This window comes from Dasypus novemcinctus, chromosome X (genome assembly GCF_030445035.2).
Source record: "Dasypus novemcinctus isolate mDasNov1 chromosome X, mDasNov1.1.hap2, whole genome shotgun sequence".
Taxonomy (NCBI): Eukaryota; Metazoa; Chordata; class Mammalia; order Cingulata; family Dasypodidae; genus Dasypus; species Dasypus novemcinctus.
This window is the reverse complement of record NC_080704.1, coordinates 12,447,156-12,469,020: the sequence shown is the minus strand read 5'-3', so window position 1 is coordinate 12,469,020 and position 21,865 is coordinate 12,447,156. Positions and strand designations below refer to the sequence as shown.

The window sequence follows — 21,865 nt, the reverse complement described above, 5'->3', positions numbered from 1 at the left end:
TCTTTTCAGGGCTTTCAGAGTTGCAGTGGATTATTTCCACATATTAATGTTAGTGCAACCGGTTTTTGTTTTATCTATAGATTCCCTAGCAATGACGAAGTAATACTGTATACATCAATGTGCATTTTTGTGTATATTGTAGGTATAAAAGATCAGTGTCAGGCTTCAGACATTCTTTACTGATTTTTTTTTGGAGTTGTGTGGAGAGATTTAAGAGAGGAAAACATCATAATTTTTAAGACCAAATATAAGGCAAGTAGAAGTCCAAAGTGGTCAGGAAAAAAAGGAAAGGAAAAAAATGAAATGACAAGACAAGAAAGGCAGGAGATGTTAGAGGAGGGGAGAGAGAAAGGGGAAAATAGGAAAACCAAGAAGAGAAGATTTTTCAGGGAAAGGGAGGTCCCAAAGCAATGAAAAAACTGCTCTCCCCTCCCCCCAGCCAAGTCTCTTCCCCCAATTCCCGCCCCCTCCCCCCCGCCATATATAAACAAAGGACCAGCAAACAAACAGGTAGAGGAGTAAAGGTCAAGAAAAGAGGGGGCAAGCCACAAATTGTTAGAAAATACTGAGGTAGGGAGAGAGAGAAGAAGGGAGGGAGGAAGGGAATGAGACTTTAGAGAAGTATTAATTGTAAAATTAAAGCAAGGGAGAATAAAGGGAAATAAAGAAGAAAGTAAAAAATGAAGAGAGAACACTAAAAATATCAAGAAATGTGAAATGCAATGCAACAAAAGTGGGCATTGTGCTTGAGTTGGCAGATGCTGGGAAGAAAGTGTTCTCTAGGCATCTGGATGAAAGGAAGATTAACACAGAAATGAAGGTGTGTAAATGGGAGAGAACAAGAATAAGGATAATAAGGTGAAGGGACACTGTTAGGCCACGTGAGGGAACGGCCTCTTGGTGGTGGGTCCCAGGGGCTGGCTGCAGAGTAATGTCCTGGTGGGCTTCTTACCAGTGAAACCGACCCCTGAGGATGACAAAGTTTATCTAATTTTTCTAAATAGCCCTATTCTGCAATGGTGGTGCGAATGCAATTGGCTTTTTTTTTTGTATTTTTAAATTTTCTTTTTAAATTTTCTTTTTTTTTTGAAGATACATAGATCACAAAAAATGTTACATTAAAAAATATAAGACAGCGGTGCTCAGAGATGTATTCACCAAATGCAATGAATGTCTCATGATGATGGAGGAGGTTGTTTATGGGGGGAGGAGTGGGGAGAGGGGGGTGGGGAGTATATGGGGACCTCATATTTTTGAATGTAACATTAAAAAAATAAAGACAAAAAAAATTTGAGGTTCCCATATACCTCACACCCCACGCCACCACCACTCCTCCCACATTAACAACTTCTTTCATCATCGTGGCACATTCATTGCATTTGGTGAATACATTTTGGAGCACTGCTGCACCACATGGATTATAGTTACTTTGTAGTTTACACTCTCCCCTAGTCCATTCAATGGATTATGGCAAGATATATAATGTCCAGCATCTGAAACTGTAATATCATTTAGGACAACTCCAAGTCCAGAAAATTCCCCCACATCACATCTCTTCTTCCCTCTCTCTGCCCTCAGCAACTCCCATGGCCACTGTCTCCACATCAATGATACAATTTTTTCCGTTGCTAGAGTCACAATAGTTCTATAGTAGTATAACAGTATGTCCACTCTAATCCATATTTTATTCTCCGATCTTGTGAACCCTGGGATGGTGATGTCCACGCCACCTCTAAATCCAGAGGGGTCTTCGATCCCACGTGGCTGATGGATGCAATTCTCCTTCCTGCAGTTGTAGGCATCCTGAGTTCCCTGGTGTGGTGGTTGACCATCCTCACCTCCCTGTTAGCTGATCTGGGTAAGTCCAACAAACCGGAGAGTAGGATTTGCAACTCTGCTGAGGCTGAGGACCCAACTGGCACATGACCAGTCCAGAGATTCAAGTCTCCTGAGTATACACCAATCCCATTGCCAACCACAGGTTCAGTAAAAGTGACAGAAGGGGCATGTGTGGAAAGGTCGCATCTGAGTCCAACTCCATCACACTCAGGAGTGCAAATTCCAAAGTAGGGCCCACTGACCAGGCACTGAACTCCAGAGCCATCTGCCATGACCATAGAGCCTGGGTGTCTTTGTAACCCTCAGGAGCATCAGTACCTGGTATTGTAAATACTTTAGCTGTCTCTAGGATCCTGCTGAGACACGCATGAGCACGACCCCTCTGATGACCTCCCTACTCGTTTTGAAGTCTCTTAGCAATATAAACCCGTTTGTCTTTACCATTTCCCCCTTTTATTCAAGGTCTTTTTCTATTTGCATCACCAGCTGGTGATTGGAGTAATCCCCCCAGGAGTCATGTCCCACACTGGGGGAAAGGTAATGCATTTACATGCTGAGTTTGGCTTAGAGAGTGGCCACATTTAACAACATGGAGGCTCTCAGGAGGTAACTCTTAGGCACCCTGCGGCTCTAGGCCTAGTGAAATTTCAAGCACACAGGCTCATTAGCATAGTCATCAGTATCAATTGCTCATCGTTGAACCATCCCTTCTTCACTGGTCTTTGCCCTTGCACTTGGGGGATTGTTGCTGTTCCATTGGAGAATGTGACAGAGCTCCCCTAGCTACAAACTCAGTGCTCTCTCAGTTGTCATTTGTAACTATAACTACTATGAAAATACCCAATGAATATCCAAACATTTTTATATATCCTATCTACGTGCCCTGGAGAACTCCCTCCCAACCATGTGACCCTCTTCAATAACACCCCACACCAGTGTTCTTCCCCTGCTATAGCTGAACCCCTCTGTGGTCCAAAACTTCTTAAAACATGAAGCCTAATATATTACCAAATTCAATTAGTAGGAAAATGAAATAGTAATGATAAATTTAAAGAATACATACTAATTTAGAAAAACTAAAATAAAGTAGAAAATAAATTGGGGTATTAAAAAATGAAAAATATCATAAAATTTTGTTTTTGACATTTTGCCTTTCATCACTGTAATAGGTGTTGCCCTGTATGTACAGTGGCAAGGCAGTACAAACACATGGGATAATATGGATGAATCTTGAGGACCTTATGTTAAGTGAAGCAAGCCAGGCATGGAAGGACAAATACTACATGACCCCTCTGATATGAAATATGTAAACCAAGCTATCTCAGAGAGCTAGAGACTGGATGATAGGCTTACAGGAAACTGGAGAGGAGAGGAAGGTTGTGAGCTGATGCCTACATGGGCGAAATCTATGATAAAGTAGAGGTAAATAGTTGTGCAGTGAAGGGATAAGCGGGGGGCATAGGGATGCTATTGGGTGGGGCTTTGCAGGCTTGAGGAGGCTAGGATTGGGAGGATGAGTCAGATGGCCCGAGGAATTGGGGGAAGGCTTGGGGAAGCAGATGAACATGGGAGATTGTTGGGTATGTGGCTGAAACTGTAATGTTGAGAAAACTCTTTAGAAGATATAATAGGGAAGAGTTACTTGTTTAAGGTTCTTAATGGGGGGCATCTGGCACAGGGGCAGGCTGCTAGGGAGTGTGTGAGTGCCCATCTTGTCATAATGTTATATCATTGGGTGGAGACTCATACAATGAGTGGGAAGGTGTACTCCCATCCTGAGGAGGCCTGATGTTCTCAGAGGGAAGGGTGTCTCTAAAGAGAATTGGTGACTGCCAATGGAGAAGGACAGTCTAGTATGTCAAGCCCTCAGCATTATTGCAAGTATCTGTGAATCTGATCCTTCAAGCAGTGAAGCTTGGTTGTCACTGTGGGCCCTTAGGAGATGGGGAGAGAGGAAGAGAATAAATGGAAGCAGGGGTAACTGGGGGGCAATAAAGGTGTTTCACAAGATTGTACAATGATGGATATAGGACACATTAAATTTCACCAAAAATTTATAAAAGTGTATAGTCTAAAATGTAAACCATAATGTAACTAAAAATTTAGAGAAGTATACAGTCTAAAATATAAACCATAATGTAAACCAAAATGGAACTATTTTTGGTAGCTATGTTTCAATATCTGTATATGAGCTGCAGCAAATATAACGTGAACATGCAAAAAGATCATTGCTGGGGAAGGGGGGAAAGGGTTTGATGTTGTATATATGGGAGTCCCCTATATTATATATGTAACTTTACTGTGATGCAAAACTTTTTTGAAGACAAAATTTAAAATTTTTTTAAAAGGATGTAGACACTGAGGAAGCAATTTGCTTTTTAAATGCCCCCGTTCTCAAAGGCTTGTGTGGCAGCATTCTGGTCTTCTAAGCAGTGAGGTGCTCCAGAGGAACTCAATTATTCCTGATGTAGTCAATGATTATTTGAGGACAGTGAATGCTAGCTTGGTGGTCTAAAAAGAGTTAATCCCCCAATGCGTTTCATACTCCCCGGAATCATTTATTGAATCAGCAGTGTTTGGCTTTATGTTTACAAAGCTCTTTGAATTTCTGAGGGGGGAGAGGGAGGGAGAGGACATAGTATCTGAGTCCATTTCCGTTGTCGAGCATTACAAAAGTACCCACTGCTCAGTTGTAGGCTTAGAGCCACGCATGAAATTCCAAATTCAGTCTCTTTTGGGTTTGGTCTTGCTCATTTATTTTTATTGTGATTTTGCCCAGAGTAACTTATGGTAGTAATCCAGAAACCCGAGGAATTGTTTTTATGGCAAGTTCAGATCTTACAGTCAATCACGCGTTTCAAGGCCCATTTCAGGAGGTGAGTTTGATGCAGTGTGTTAATGGTTAATTATTAGTTCTTACCTGCAGTGCGGAATGGTGCTTGTGGTGGGGAAAGCCTACCAGTTGTTGACTCAGAGTCAAGCAGCTATATTTAAAACTCCAGTAGGTGATTCTGAAGATGGTGGACTTGACTTTGATTCAGTGCCATAGCACCTCCATTAGTGCACTGGTTAGACTGCAAACATCTGCTTGTTTTATTGCCCATGTGTTACTTAATATGGTCTGTTTCCTTATGACGTTAAGCTCTGGAATCTACTATTTTTTAAAGACTCTTAATGTTTCCCTGAAAAGATCATTCTTTACACTTGTTTAAATAGATAATTTGCCCTTTAGCTACACAAAAATTACAAAGATCCTATTTTCTAGTTTCCCAAGTTTTTCCAAGAATATTATGACTAAAGCACCCTGGGCTGCTGTGGAATTCATTGTCTTTGGGGGCTGTATGCATCTTAGGTTTATGCTAGCACATCAGGTCAAAAGAAACTTTGCATTTCCAATTACCGAATATGAGACCGTCTGCCTGCTGCTCTTTGCACTGATCCTGCAAGGGCTGGTGATTTCCTTCTCTGCACATTTCTCTCACCTTGGCTCAAGGTGCTGGGCAACCTGTTTGCCCTCCAGGCTGTGCATGTGTCCAGTGCATTGATGCTTTATGGTGGCAAGGGCTATCACTTTAATTCCCATAGACTGGCTGCATTCCAGGGCCTTCTAGGGGCAATTTTAGCTTATTTTTGTGGTAAGTAGGGCTTGACACTGATGAACTACTCACAGAAATGAGAGCCACAAAACAAAGGCTCTACCGGTGGGAAAGAAAGAAAGCCATGAGTTATGGTCCCAGGTTTGAGAATCAGTGGTATCAGTGCTAAATAGTAATGGCTTTCCTTAATCCACTGATTAAAAAGACTTGGAGGGACATGTCTGTACCTATAGGGTCCTGGAACTTGTAGAACGCTACAAAGTAGGCCACCTGATGAGTGCTGTCAGGTTAGTCCATAAAATGTGCCTCTTCCTTGGGTCCCAGCATTGCATGGAGGCCAGAGTCGGCCTTGGGATTCCCAAGGGGAGAATATCAGAAAGTGCTAACTTGAGGATTGCATGAGATCCTGGAACTCTGCCAGAGGATTAAGACAAGAACTAACTGGGAAACCCTGAGAAACCAGAAAGAACAAATGTGGAAATGCTAGGTTGTAATGATTTCTTTCCACTTAACATCTCTTTGTTTCTTTTTCAAACATTGAATTTGTGAAAAGGGAAGGGAGGAAAAGAGTATATACCAAAGGGAGGTGATTGGGGGGTATGGGGGCAAAGGATACTCACTGCCTAGTGACAATGTGGAGAGAAAAGAATGCTATGGAGAAATTTGAAGTCCTTGCAGTAAATGTAACAATTACAATGTAGTGTTTGAGAAAAAGAATATAGCATTCCATGAGTCATTCAAATAGAGGAGTGTAAGAGACATAAATTATAGTTCAAATTAATTTCATTTAATTAAATGAAAATATAGATAAGTGGTCTTCAAATGTCTACTACATTCCTGAGTCTTGTCTTGTCTCTCTCTCTCTCTCACACACACACACACACATACACACAGGTGTGTGTTCACACGATATGCAAATTAACCCTCCATAATAAACCAAAATAAAGCTTTTGAGTTTGTGTGTGTGTGTGTGTTGCTTCCCATTTCAGCTAAGGGAAAATATAGAAAAGAGTAGCTCACCTTGTTTCTGCTATCTGCAATGGGCCACAGCCACCTCACTGGCTATTCAGTGTCCTGTAAGGACACATACAACAGAACAGTCTTGGGTTTAGGAGGACAAACTTATTGAGCCACACAGGCCTGTATTAGAGTTTGTGCCATGTTCTTTGCTAGCTGCGCCCCCAGTCAATGCTGGCTCATATCATCCCTTCCAGGCTCCTTGAGGGTGATGGCCCAATACTTGATAAATGTGGGAACCATGGAGGACAAATCCTACAAAACACATCACCTCTGGGGAAGAGGATATCCCCGCAAAGGCTTTTGGACTTGTTGGTTAACACTACTTTTATCCAGAACCATTCATAATTGTTTAGACTTCCTTCAGAGGTCAGTGAACTTAGTCAGACCTTGGGATCTCTTTATTAATAAAACTGTTGAGCATGTTGAGACAATGACCTGACAAAGTTGAGTGTAGATATTCATTTTTTATCACCCTTTCCATTTAGTTCACAATTTACAGCTTTGTGCTTTCGAAGAATTTTTCCAAAGGATCTTTTCAAGACTAGATGGGCCCGAAGATTTGCATGTAAAAGTATTTCTCAAATACATTTGAACTAATGCTACTAAAATATTCAGTGCTTGCAGGCAACCATTGTAACATATGTTAGCTCAAAATTAGCTTTTAAGAGTTTTGCCTGGAGTCAAATTCTCTGTTAAATGCTTGAACAAATTAAACACAAAGTTAGGATTTGTTTGGAAGATGACTTTTTTACTCAGTTTTGTATTTCCCCTTGGATCAGAAACATGTTAGTCATTTTAGAAATATACATGTCCTGCAGACATATTTCAAGAGGGAACAAACCCAAACTGATGACAAAATCCTATTTCTATAAACATGCAAAGATGATACTGTTATTGAGTAATAGCAATTAACCTCCACTGCCATCTCCTCATCCAGACACTCTCAAGAAAGTGTTCTTTATTTCTAAAGGAGGGAAAAAAACATGTTGAAGTTAGCTTAAGGTTATTAGTAATTGTGGGAGTTTTCCAGAAGTACTTCCTTGAGGAAGACTACTTAATTTTACTTTTTCCTCCTCTTAAATTTCAAGGCACAGACAATTGGTATATTTATTTGTTTTACTGAGAAGTAAATTTAAAAATTGTGTCCCTCTATGATGTTCTATAACAAAGATCACTGCCCAAAACACTTAGAATTTCCAGTCCTTTAAATGGGCTGTATGAAAATTAAAAGAGCCAGAACTTCCACACTAAGTTATCTTACATCCTTGAGCTTGTATGTGCTTTCCTTCACATGTACTTAATCCTTCAGGGATGCTCATTTGTCATATCTTCCAATGGAAAGATCAATTACTCTCAATCTTACAGAATAATCAGCAAGGCAGGAAAACCTAAACGTTTAATATCAAAGAGCTTAGGATGTCCCTACTGCCAGAATTCAGGTCATCTAATAAGTGTGTAATTCTGTTTCTTGACTACAAAAATTGTGGAAGAGGTTGGGGCCAATCAGCTCACCTGGCTGGGTATCCATTGCCCTCCTTCTACTTCATTGGTCCACGGGTGACCCTTCTAGAAGATGGGTCCTCTGTCACGGGTACTTTTGCTCACCTTCTAGCCCCTCCAAACATACTCTCCACTTCCATTGTGTAGGTAATGATGGCACGTGTTAAATTAGTTTTTTAGCACGTGCACGTAGAAGTAATGTCCAGAGTAAAAATTATTTGCAGTTTATCCAGCAACACTGAAGATGATTTTAGACATTAGTGGTTGTTGTTTGTTAAACAATATTTGTGAGTCTACTGTGTTCACAGAAGTCAACCGTGTACTTCGGGGCAATGCGATAATTTGGGGGAATCCAGAACAAATAAAACACCCATCTTCTCCAACCTTGAAGTGCCCTCTTTAGTGGAGACCCACACAACTATAATGTAAAATGACATTCATTTGTTCAACAGGTATTTATTCGGTACCTACTTATCAGGCTATGGTAACTCATTTACTGTGTCTAAAGTAGTGGTACCGCAAATAGGAAGAAGAGAGTTTTATTAACAGTGTAACAATTCACCAGTTGGGCAACACCAAGTAAAAGCAGGAGTTCCAAAGCAGGGGATTGGGAAGTTATAGTCAAAAAAATAAAATAAAATAAAAACAAAGGGAAATGGTGGTTATCAGGCGAGTTCTGTTCTAACAGCTTATTGGAATGTGGAGGTGGAAAAAATTTATCCAAAACTGATTGGTCAGGGCTTAGTCCGCCGTTTTCTGCTGAAGTCTGCCTGCGTTGGCATGGGACGTCCGCCGTGTGCGCTGCTGTGGCTGGGGGGCCATTTTGTTACCTTGGACCCACAGGGCAATAAGAGTTTAACACCTGCCTTCAAGGAAGCTACAGTTTGATTAAACAATTTAAAGAGGTGCTAAGTGAAAGTACAAACCGAACATTTTCATCAGAAACATAAATTAGCATGTATGAAGATGGGTAGCGTGGGTGAAGAGAGTGCCAGTCTGTCAGAAATAACAACTCTGGTTTATTTTTATATCAAGGGGGGCCTCATGAAGACCAGGTAACTGGCAGAAAAGAATAGACACAGGTTGCTTAGCAGGTTTTTGTTTTTTTTCCAAGATTTATTTTCATTTTATTTGCTTATCATCCCCCCCCCCCCCCCGCCCCCAGCCACTTCTTTGCTGTCTGCTCTCTGTGTCCATTCACTGTGGTTCTTCTGTGTCTGTGTGTCTCTCTTTGTTGCACCATCTTGCTGGACCAACTCCCCGTGGGTGTGGGCCGTCAGCTCTCAGTGGGGCCCAGGCTGTCAGCTCTCCACAGGTGTGCGGGCGAGCCTGCCTTCACAAGGAGACCCTGGGAAGCAAACTCAGGGCCTCCCATATGGTAGATGGGAACCCAATCACTTGAGCTACATCCACTTCCCTGCTTGGCAGTTTTTTAAAACACCTTTTCAAGCTATGACCACGTTTCCCTTGTCTCCTTGGAATAATTCTGCAAGGTTGAAGGCAGGGCCTCTCAAGGTTAGGGAGCTTCGCGAGCTCCCGGGGACAGCTAGTAAAGAAGCAGGGAGATGCCTGGGTCCCGCTGTAGAAATCCTGATTGAGCACATCTGGGGCAGGGCCCAAGAATCTGCATTTCCAACAAGTCGGCAGGCACCGCCGCTGGTGCTGGTCTGCGGCCCCGCTTCAAGGAGCCCGGGTTTGTGATCTGCCCGCCCTCGGTGCCACCCCCTAGGCCCAGCCGGGAAACTGAAGGGTGCTAGGATGGCGCACTTCTGGTTGGGGCCCATGAGACAAAAAGAAGAAACGAAAGAAGTTCTTCTTTGTGTCATTCGGGCCCCCAGAACCTGATAGGGGAGGCATCGGAGGTGAGGACCGGTCGTCGAGCCCATGGCTTCCACCTTCTCTAAGCCTGTGGTCCACGTGTCTGCCGCCAGCTGCCTACCCCGGGGCCTGCGAGGCACGTTTGTTCGCGGTGTGCCCAGAGCTTCACAGGCCCCCGTTCCGCACACCCCCTGAGGAATGGTCACTGCTGCCTGCGTGGTCCCACTTTGCCACCCCGAGCGCTCGCCCCCTCCCTGGCCACATGTCAGTGGCCTGTTTCAGTGAAGAAGCCACACAGGACTTCACCTGCGCGGGTGAGGACAGAGGGAGCACGTGGCTGTGGGAGATCAGCCTCCCTGGCACCCACCCCCAGCCTGCGCTCCCCGCCTCAGCTGCTTGAGTCTGGGCTTTCCGGGCGCAGCGGGCTGGAATGAGAGCGGGAAATGGGACAGCAGAAGAACTGATTTCTTACTGGGGCTTGGCCCCCACTGACTACTGTGAACTGTGGCCCTGCCGGGTCAGTTAAGTTCTCTAGCCTAGAGTTTCTGGGTCTATAAAATGAGAATGCAAGACGGTGGGGAAATTTTAAAGAGACTTTATCATGGGGTCATTTGTTATACAGTATTTTTATAGTAACGTGAAAAAGGCATATTCTGAAATATGTGCAAAGGGAATTTTTAAAAAGTCACAGGCACGCAACTACCATTTGGCCCAGACATTGGATTCTCGGACATTTATCCCAGAGAAAAGAAATTTTAAGTTTGCACAAAACCCTGTTATGTGAATGTTCACAGCAGCCTTACTGGTCGCTCAACCCCAGAAGTCACCCAGAATGTCCTTCAAGGGGTGGATGATTGAAGGAACCCTGGTCCATCCACACCACGGAATAGTACTCAGCAATAAAAAGGAATGAACTCTTGCTGTATGCAGCAACTTGAATGCTTCTCCAGGCAGTTATGCTGCGTGGGAAAAAGCCAATACTAAAAGGTCCCATACCGATGATCCCACTTCTGTAACATTTCTTAAGTAACATTTTAGAAATGGAGGACATATTAATGGTTGCCAGGGGTTATAAAAGTGGAAGGAGCCCTATGGTGATGGAGATGTTCCATGGTGGTGCACGCTTGAACCACACACATGTTCAGATTGTACAAACTAAGACTCGCACACATCACACAAATAAAATTGAAGAAATGAAGGTAAAATCAGAGGATTGCATCAATTTCCACATCCTGGTTGTGATCTTGTGATCATTTTTCAGATAACATCTGAAAAATGTTGTCACTGGGGGAAACTGGGAAAAAGGGTACATTGGATCTCTCTGTATCATTTCTTACAACTGACTGTGACTCTACAGCTATCCCAATTAAAATGCCAATAAAAAAGGTTTTTAAATGTAACAAGAATATTTGTTTATTGTGAACCACCTAGTGCCTGAAAATTGGTGTTAATGTGATGGAAAATGTCAATTTTTTAAAAATATTTATTTATTTATTTATTTCCCTCCCCTCCCCCCCACCTGGTTGTCTGTTCTCTGTGTCTATTTGCTGCGTCGTCTTCTTTGTCCTCTTCTGTTGTTGTCAGCAACATGGGAATCTGTGTCTCTTTTTGGAATCTGTGTCTCTTTTTGGAATCTGTGTCTCTTTTTGTTGCGTCATCTTGCTGTGTCAGCTCTCCGTGTGTGTGGCGCCATTCCTGGGCAGGATGCACTTTCTTTCCCGCTGGGCGGCTCTCCTTGCAGGGTGCACTCCTTGCGCTTGGGGCTCCCCTATGGGGGGGACACCCCTATGTGGCACGGCACTTCTTGCGTGCATCAGCACTGCACATGGGCCAACTCCACACGGGTCCAGGAGGCCCGGGGTTTGAACCACGGACCTCCCATGTGGTAGAAGGATGCCTTAACCACTGGGCCAAGTCTGCTTCCCGAAAATGTCAAATTATACTCAGTAGTTTTCACTAATTACTGATCAATGGATCTTCTCTTCTACTTTTGTAAACTTTCTGAAAGTGAACTACCTAACATACTGGAAAAATAAAAGTATCTCCACAGCAGAGAGATTGGCAAATTACGACCCCTGGGCCAAGTCCAGTTAGCTGCTTGCTTTTGGACAGCCCATGAGTTAAGAATGTTTTTTACATTTATAAATGATGGGGGTGAAATATCAAAAGAAGAATATGTTGTGACAAGTGAAAATTATATGAAATTCCAACGTTACTGTCCCTAAATAAAGTCTTATTGGCCCACAACCACACCCGTGCATTTACATACTGCCTGGGCCACTTTCCCCCCACAACAGCAGACCTGAGTCACTGCGACAGAGACCCGCCGGACTACACATTCACTCTCTGACCCTTGACAGTAAAAATTTGCCCATCTCGGCACAAGAGATAATTTGCAGGACTTGCTAGGCAGAGAGGGTCACCCGGTATCACTTGGGTTTTCTAAGGTAGCCCTGACAAGTGACTATTTTGGTTTCCAAGAAAAGTGAGGAAAGTGATGCTAACAACTCATGGCATAAACTCCATAGGCAAATGCCTTAAGAGGCCCTGCCGGAGTTCCTTGGGGTGCTTTGCTTCTACAGCCTGCCTGTAGGATGAAAGGCATGGGTTGTGAGAGAGGGGGACGGGGTTTCTAGAGGAGCACAGGAAAGAACGTGGGCTCAGAGGAAGACAGACTTGGGTCCAAGTTCAAGTCACCTGTCTTTCTGGATTTTCTTTATCTATAAAACAGGGATAATAATAGTTGCAGGGTGTATAGAAGATTCTGTGAACACCTATGCCAAGTGCCTTGCATGGTCGTTCCAGGACAGGCCCTGTCTTTGTACCTGGACTCCCCAAGACTCACATCTCTTAGTCGAACCCCAGAATCTATGAAGACGCATGGGGATCCTTTTGTAACATCACTCAGCCTCCATTATTGCAGAGTTCTCCACAGATATCTAAGGAGGGTCTTTTTCCAAAACTAGACCAACTCCCTGCTGCCAGAACTCTCCGCCCAGAGTCCCAAGCAGAGACTCCAACACAATGGAATATAAAGCAAATCTCTTTCTCAATTATGGGATGAAATATGTCTTCATTGCTGGGGGAAACTTGCAGATTGATGGAATCCCAGTAGGCTCAGCACAGGTCCCCAGGAATAGGCCAGTTCAAGGTTTTCAAATGTTTCTGGGCCTTGGGGTTATAAAGACAACTTACATGGTAAAATCAAAACACCCAGGGGCTTGCCTGTTCATCACAGGGGAATGTTGACTTCAGAACCCACCTCCTTGTGACGACCTCTCAGCATTGTTTCAACAGGGGTTCGGGGCTGCACATGGCCACTTCTCCCAGGGCGAGGTGGGCTGCCAACCAGGAGGCCTGTGTTCCACAGTGCACACTCTGGAAAGGATGTGGCACCCAGTCTCAGGTGTCCTCCCCCTCCAGGCCAGGCACAGCGGGACTGGGATGACTGAGTGTTGAGGGACTCATGCGTGTCTGATCACCACTTTGACCCCTCTTAGAGGAGATGTCCAGGGAGGACTTTTTAGGATGCTGATGTTTATCTAGTATCCAAACTAGGAAGATATTGGCATGACTGAGAAAGAGAAAGAAAAATAAAGCTGATGACCGCACTTTTTGTTGGGTCCGATGGGTATTTTTGGAGTTCTTCAATGTTCTCTTTAATAGGTATGGTTATATTATTTAGGTTCCTTAAGTCACCCCCACACAATCTAAAACCATGTATGAGCACGTGTGGCTCAGTGGTTGAGCATGTACCTCGCATGTATGAGATCCCGGGTTCAATCTCCGGTACCTCTTAAAAAAAAAACACATCGGAATGCAACCATAAAAATTCAATAAACCCTATTAAATGAAAAAAAAAAAAGAATGCAACCACATGTATATTATGAGCCAGTATATATTTTTCCTGTGTGGCTAATTTTAGTTTTCTAGAGATAAGCTGGGTATTGTCTTATCCTCACCACAGAACTGCCTTCCACTCCCATTGCTTTGCCAAAACTGCCCCCAAATAATGTACTGCACTTGACCTCTCTATGATGTTTTATATTGCTTTGTCCTGTCTCTTCTTATGGCATTGTGTCCCATATGCTCACATTTCAGGGACCAATATGGTTTTGTTTTTGATGTCAGGGGACTAATATGGGTGTCCAACATTAAATTTTGCATTTAATGACTTTTTTTTTATAAAACTTCTCACATTTTTAAAGAATGGTTTTCAGCATTGAAAAAATGTAAGCAGCTGTAATCCTAGAAAAACAGTCTTTTGTAGTAAATAATTTTAGCTTTGTGGAAAAAAATTAAACTACTAACGTTTTCTTCATTTAACTACCACTTATTGGAAACTTCATCATGGATCAGGTCTGGTCTGATCCTCCAGGGTTCCAGGGTTCCTCATGATCTAGCCCTTGCCTACCTTGCCCTCCATCGTTCCCACCCTCACCTCCATGTACCTGGGCATCAGAATCATTAGGGGTGGAAGCCTCTCCCCTATCTGAACTTGACTCCATAAGCATAAGAACGGTTTAATTGTCTTTTGCTACCAGTACCTAGAATAGGGTTGGTCTTCAGAAGAAAAATGTGTAGGCCTTTCAACTTAATGCTTGAGAGCCTAGAATCTGAGCCAGACAACCTGGGTTTGAATCCCAGCTTCTCCACTTACCTGCTGTGTTACCTTGGACAAGTTTCTCACCTTCTCTGGTCTCAATTCCTCACCTGTAGAATGGGAAATAAGTGGATTCAATATTTCACATTTATAAAGTCCTTACAAGAGTCCCTGGCTCATAGTAAACACTATAAAAGTGATGGCTAAATAACAGTAAAATAGTTGAAGGAACCAAGTACCTGCTCAAAAGCTGTGCCCCGAACCATCCTCCCCACTTACAGATTATAAAACTGAGTCTGAGGAAGATTAGGCTGCCTGGTCAGTAAGTGTTATGACCAGAATTCAAACTCAGGCTATTTAGGCACCAATTACTATGGCACAGTGCTGATGGAGTATAACTTAGGAAAGTGAATAAGTGTTGCCCTCAGAACAGAATATTATAAATCTCTGTATTTTGTCAATAAAACTGAGAGCTGCGGTTTCCCATTAGTGTGGAAATTGTCAAACATATAATGTCACTTCTAATATTTATACAAAGAAACTGATATTGAACATAAAGGCCAATCAATAAGTGAAGAGAAAAATAAAATAAAACAAACAGGAGACTTGACTAATTTTTAAAGCCAAGGGACATAACTTAAGTTCTCATACAACTGAACATAATTGGGCCAATAATTTTTGTTTCATTTTGAATTTGAGTCTTGATTGTCCATTTATTAAAAAATAAAAGCTCCGTAAAATATGGAAACTTTCTAACCGAGATGATCTAGCTAAGCCAAACAGAGCTCTGCCCCCTACTGAAATGATTCCCGAAGGAGTGACTGCATCATCATCCCCTAGTTTAGAATCTCAGTTTAGGTTGTAATTCTCCTTAACTCCAGGCTGGTTAGTCAAGGGATTTCTAAAACTCCCGACATGCAGTATATGCTTATTCTTTGTTCATTTATTTTGAGTTAGTACATCTATGTATTAGTTCATTGTTTTACTGCCTGGTGGCTGACCCTGTCCGTTTTATGCATTTCAAGCAGAAGTTAAGTGAAGGTATGAGACCCAGGGGGCAATGTGCTCACGAGCATTGTTTTTAGCCTAAATTCTGAGTATGATGTAGTGGGGGAGTTGAGGTGTCTGTCACTTTGAGAACGAGAATCATCGTTACCTTCCATAGGTCTCAAAGCAGTGGCCACATGTGGCAAGCCAATTGGTTTTATTTGACTTTTCTTTGAGGTCCTTGTATTAGTTATCTACTGCTGTGTAACAGATTACCCCAAAACTTAGCTGCATAAAATAGTGCACATTGATTATCTCCCAGGTTTTGTAGGTTAGAAACCCAGGCACGGCTTAGCTGGGTCCTCTATCTCGGGTCTTTCCCAAGGCGATGAGCGAGGTGTTCACTGAGGCTGGGATCTCAGCTGGAGCCTTGGTGGGGTAGACTATGCTTCCAAGCTCACTCACATGGCTGTTGGCAGGATTCAGGTCCTTGCGCGCTGTTGGACTGAGGGCTTTGGTGCCTTGCTGGTTGTTGACTGTAGGTCACCCTCGCTTCTGTTAGGGGTCTCCACAATATGGTAGCTTGCGTCCTCAAAGCCAACTAGGGAGAGAATCTACTAGCAAGATGGATGCCACCATCTTTTGTGACCAAATCATGGAAGTGACATCCCCTAAATGATACCATATTCTATTGGTTAGAAACAAGTTACTCAAGGGGAGGAGATTAAACAAGGGCATGAACACCAGAAAGTGAGGCTCATCGGGGGCTGTTTTAGAGGCTACCTCCCACAGCCCTCATGGTGAATCGAAGGCCAACATAATTAGTTAACTGTTGTGGCTAGTTTTACAATTCCTGGGAAATCCAAAAGACATTTATAGCCAGAAATGGGTTTAAATCCCAGCTCAGCCACTTCCAACAAGTCTGGTCCTTGGACACGTTTCTTGACTTCTTTAGGTCTCAGTTTCTCCTTTAGGAAATACAGGGCTAATACTACTGGCCTTGCCTACCAGTCGTGAGAATGGAGGAAACGTGCCTGCTGGACCCTCACATAGGTGTGTCCACTGAATGTTAGTATTCCTTCACCTCCCTCATGGCTATATTGAGATTTTAGTCATGCTGTTTAGTATCACAACCCTTCCCTAAACCTTCTGGAATTTCTCAAAGTACGTTGAATTCAGAGGATTTTTTAAATATCTCACCAGAACCGTGTATTGATGAACTCAATAATGAATGCTTTTTTTTTAAAGATTTATTTCATTTATTTCTCTCCTTTTCCCCCACCCTGTTGTCTGCTCTCTGTGTCCATTCACTGTGTGTTCTTCTGCATCTGCTTGCATTGTCAGGCGGCACCAGGAAACTGCATCTCTTTTTTGTTGCGTCATCTTGCTATGTCAGCTCTCCATGTGTGCAATGCCACTCCTGAGTGGGCTGTGCTTTTCTCACGCAGGGTGCCTCTTCTTGCGGGGTGCACTCTGTGTGTGTGTGGCACGGCACTCCTTGCGCACTGCAGCACTGCATGTGGGCCAGCTTACCACATGGGTCAGGAGGTCCTGGGTTTAAACCCTGGCCCTCCATATGGTAGGCAGATGCTCTATCAGTTGAGCCATGTGCGCTTCCCATGAATGCTTTTTGGTAATGATAATTTCCAAAGATGATGCAGCCATTCTTCACATTTGCAGATTCCATATTTGCAAATTTGCCTACTTGCCAAAATTTATTTGTGACCCCAAGATCAATACTCATGGTGATTTTGGAGTCATTCCTTGACATATGCAGAGCGGTGGAAAACTGGAATTGCCCAACGTGCACATTCCCAGCTGAGACCGGACAGGGTGAGGCTCTGCCTTGTTTCAGCTCTCATACAGTGTCCTTTTTGTAGGATATTTACTGCCATATTTTTCACATTTGTAAACTTTTTGTTGGTGATTTCACTGCATAGTGCTGAAGTACTGTCAGAGTTTTCTGTTAATTTATAGAACATACCTTCTGCGAATAACAAGAATCAACTCTATTTTTTATAAAATAACTCGAGTGATTCGAGTCTGGCCTTATATTGTCATGAGTTTTTTTCCCCTAGTGTTTTCATGTCATGGTCTACCTACACGATTAGAAATCTAAAGTCTCTTTTACCTCTAAGATACCTGTCACTTGTTTCACTCTGTATGCTGGTCAATAATTGAACACTGCCCAAACCCAATACAATTCTCTTTAAACCAATTCGTTGAGGGCTCATTATGTGATCAGAAGGTATTTAAGTTTGCTAGGCAATTTTCCTCACTAATATTAATATTTGTTTGAGGAGGAAGAAAAGGAAGGACAAGTGAAATTTGTGTTAGCTGTCTGAAGAAAGGAAGCTAAAGAGGGCCACCACATAGTATAATATTAGTAATTGTCACCTGGTGGGTGAGAGGGATTTCAAGAGATTCAGGGATTTCCCTGAAGTGAGTGTAGCCTGATGACCTCAGTTCAGTGTTACTTGCTAGCATTAGAAGGTTGATCTTAACATCAATAGGAACTAAAAATAATATGAGTTCACTTTATAAAGAAAAAATTCCAGTGAGATTCAGCAATTATAACAAGAAAATTATTTGCCCACAAGTAACATCATAGTGACAAGAAAATCAAAGACACATTTTCTCTTACCCAATATGTGATGTGTCCTCTATTTGGCACCAGAGTATTCATAGTTAGAATTAAGAACTCAGAAACAGATAACTGCCATCCAATGAATGGCCATTAAATGCCAGGTTCTTACAGAAGACATTCTCTAAAATCTGTTGTCCACCATACAAGATGTTCTTTCTTTCATTCTTTTTCTTTCTTTTCCTTCCTTCTTGCCCACCTGCCTTTTTCTTCTTTCCTTCCTTCCTCCCTTCCTCCTTTTCCTTCCTTCCTTTTCTCTCCTCTTCTCTCCTCGCCTCTCCTCTCCTTCTCTCCCCTCCTTCCCTTTCCCTGCATTCCCTTCCTCCTTTCCTTCTAAGTACAAATGAGAGAACCCCCCCATAAGCTCACAGTGGTTAAATGACTTGCCCCTTCCCACACCACCAGCAAGTGACTCCAAAGTACATGGTCCTTCTTCACCATTCTGACCTGCACTAGAAAATGAAGGGAGAATACATCAAATAATAGAAGCTACGTGGAGTGAGGGATCAAAGTGAGAAATCGCTGTTGCCAAAGCTGAGTAGATACTTGAATCTGTGGAATTTAAAGAATTCAGACGAGAATTTTCAGAGGCTGTAAACCAAATAGGAGAGGGAAGGTGAGGGGGAGCATCAGCTGGTGCCAGGCTCTGTTCATAGACGCTTAGGTCATCCAAAATAATGAGGAGCATGTCTGCTTTGGAGGGCCGTGCAGGCCTGTGGACAAGCCGGACCACCAGGGGCCATTTTAATGCAGTGTAATAAGCACTACAGCAAAGATGCAACCTGGTGGGGAGGAGAAAGGAGAGAGGGCGCCCATGTGGGGCGCCTTGCAGGGCAGGGAGCATCACAGACAAAAAGGAGACCCTAAGAATCCTTTGGGCTGTAGCCACAGCTTGCAAGACCCCTGCCCACCCAACACCCTGCCATGCCCACTGTAGTCCAAGCCTCCACAGCAATAAGCTAGAGACGCCGGCCTGGGCAGCTCTGCTTCAGAACTGAAGCCCTGGAGTTTACAGCCCAGTTACTGGGCCTTGAAGGCGCTGTCAGGGGCCAGCCCCCTACTCGGTGCCCTCTCTCCCTTCCTTTTAAAGGGCTGGCACAATTAAGGACAGCACAAATATTAATACTGGAGGGGGACAGAGAAGATTAGCACGGCCTCTGCTCAAGGATGACATGCAAATTTGGGAAGTGTTCTGTATTTAAAACAAAACAAAACAGAAGAACAGCTGATTGGCAGAGGCTGGGAAAAGAAAGCAAGGCTTACTGGACTGCCCCAGTGAGATTTTTAAAGACTAATGAGGCAGCCAGCGTGGGATTTTGCGTATTTGGTCATCTCAGCGAGGGTGTAACATATAAAAACTGCATTTAGTAACCAGTACTAATGTTGACTCATGATCCCTAATGCTTTAATGTCCTATCATATAGCAGACTGACTCCACATCCAGGACATCCCGGCACGGAACAAGCAGACCCCATAATTCCTCCGTGTAATTTCAGAGGTTCCCTTCTCTGAGCCCTCCCAGAGTGAGCCAACAGCTCTCCGTCCCAAGACCATAACTCTGCCTCTTCCAGGTGGAGTGGAAAAAGCACTGACTGCGTGCTCAGACAGAGCTGGGTCCAAGGCCCACCGTGGTCACTTGCTGCCTCAGTGACTCTGGAAAATTGTTTCACTTTCGGTAAAATGGGAGAAGTTATACCTTCTTTGTGAGGTTACTGGAGGACTGGATAAGTAATACCTGCCTGGCACAGAGTGGTGCTCCTTGTTGGGTTTCTCTTCCGGTGGTGATGGCCACTTTGCTCGTTAAAGGGCGCTGACACAGACTCTGAAGATCACGAATGGATTGTTAACCCCCCCAGTGAGCGTTGAGGCATGCTCTGAGCGGTGGTTAGGCAAGCTGAGGAGCGCTGCTGTGCTGTGCAGGCCCCCCTTTTGAGGCCCGACTGTAAATATGACTCCAGTTGTCCTCATACTTCTTTTTCAGCTGCTACCTTTGGGGGGATTTTACCTCTGAAGATAGAAGACAGAATATGGTGGAGGCCTTCCCTTCCAATACTTTCCCTGTCGTTGTTTATGTCAGGGACCCAGGTTAGGTTGCCTGAAAATTAGCACCCAATTTTTTGCAAAGAGGGAATATTGATAGATGTGTATCTTCATTTAACAGAGGGTGGGAGAAAAAACGCAGCACACTTTACTCAAATAGTATCCAAAGCATTAATTTCCTTTGCTGATGACCACAAGGTGCTCATTATTCATCATGAGTTATTTTGGAAGCTATGTGAAGGTTACTTGGAAACATTTATACACCTTCTCATGAACTGAATCTGTACTGTCAGTATACATTCAAAACAGCTGGTGAATTAATCGATAGGTGGCCAGTAGAAAGGAAGGGTTTTTAAAATTGTCATTAACAAAAGCTCCAAAGGCTCCTAATCAAGTATTTGACTGGGACCCTAGATTTTCCACCTTCCCGCCCCCTCTACATTTATCTTGAACCACAAGGTTCTTAGAGAAGACTGCTGGGGGCTCACCTGCCATCTCCACATCCTTTCCGGCTGATCACCCTGCACACGGCCTACTTTTGGTTTGCTTTATGAGAAAGGCAAGGTATTAAATAGATCACAAGTTGCAGGCTACTCCTAGAGGCTTTAAGCAAAGCCATGATTCAGGCTGCAGTGGACTCTGACAAATGTTTTTCTCTTCAGCCCAAACAGAAATTTGGGGCCTACACAAAGCAAGTCACTAATCTATGAGCAAAAGAATGATAACAAATGACACTAATCAACTCTTCCTATCTCTGTAAACAGCTTTTTAAAGAAATGTATACCATTTATGCCAAATATGCAACTGGTGTGAAAATCAATAACCATACCATATCATACAAGAAGAGTGTGAAATTGCATGACACTCTGACTATGCCATAGTGTGTGCCACATTGGCCAGCTTCCTGTCTAATGTGAAATAATCCACACAAGATTGCTGACAGACAGCATTTAAAATGCACTTTTCAATTAGACTGCATTATTCCTGGACAAATGGTAAAGTTTATGAAAACGCTGAAGGAGAGCTGTTTCCTAAATCCATCTCAGTTTTACACAAGAAGACTGATGGAGATTTGTGTTCTATTTCTTACTTATCCTTTCTTCCCTGCTAGTACCTTTTGGTGCACAAACTTACAACCTCATTCCTCCATGGGGAAAAAAAAACTGTGTCGAGTTTTGGTTGATGGCCTTTGCCAAGCAAAAGCAGATAAGCAGTTTTATGGGGAGCAAGACTGAAACTTCGAGGATTTACTCTTGGATTACAACCAAGACAAGGGAATGAAGCAGTTGGAACGCATTTTCTCGAGGCTGTCTTTATAGATTGTTTGTTGATTAATGGCCTTTTCAGAGTTGTAAAATCTCATAAGGCAGATACCATGACTAGTTCTGCTCTTTCTGTTGTTAATCTAAATACATCGTCATTAAGAGAGGTTAGTTATTTTAGCAAAGGCAGAGAGACAAATGACTTGTGTTTTCATTGGTTTCATTGGTTTGAAACTAAAAACAGCTCTTTTCTTTCCCTTGAAAGAGCTCTTCGTACAAATATTATGATCTCTATGCCTCTGGTTTGAAACCAGTTTTAAGATTGTTCCACCAACTGCAAATATAGCCGAGCCTCAGAGGCAATTACTTAAGGGGTTTGTTGTTTTTTAAAAAGTGCAACCTTGGCATACAATTCTTTACAAAGGTGTAAACTTCTGCAGGCAATTCCAGGGAGTCCTCCTCTGAGAAAAATCCTGGCCTGCTGGCATTTCAGTAGGATGTTAAGCAACATCTACAACTCAAATCCAGCAACAGATGTTAAAGGGGCAAAAGTGTA

General features: G+C 43.2%; 1 protein-coding gene and 1 pseudogene across 1 annotated transcript in view; both read left to right on the top strand.

Moving 5' to 3' along the window:
* Nucleotides 1-21,865, top strand: part of MID1 (midline 1) — a 350,591-nt gene that overhangs the window by 10,054 nt on the left and 318,672 nt on the right. The gene's annotated exons all lie outside the window — the stretch shown is intronic.
* Nucleotides 19,097-19,209, top strand: LOC111761177 (U6 spliceosomal RNA; annotated as a pseudogene).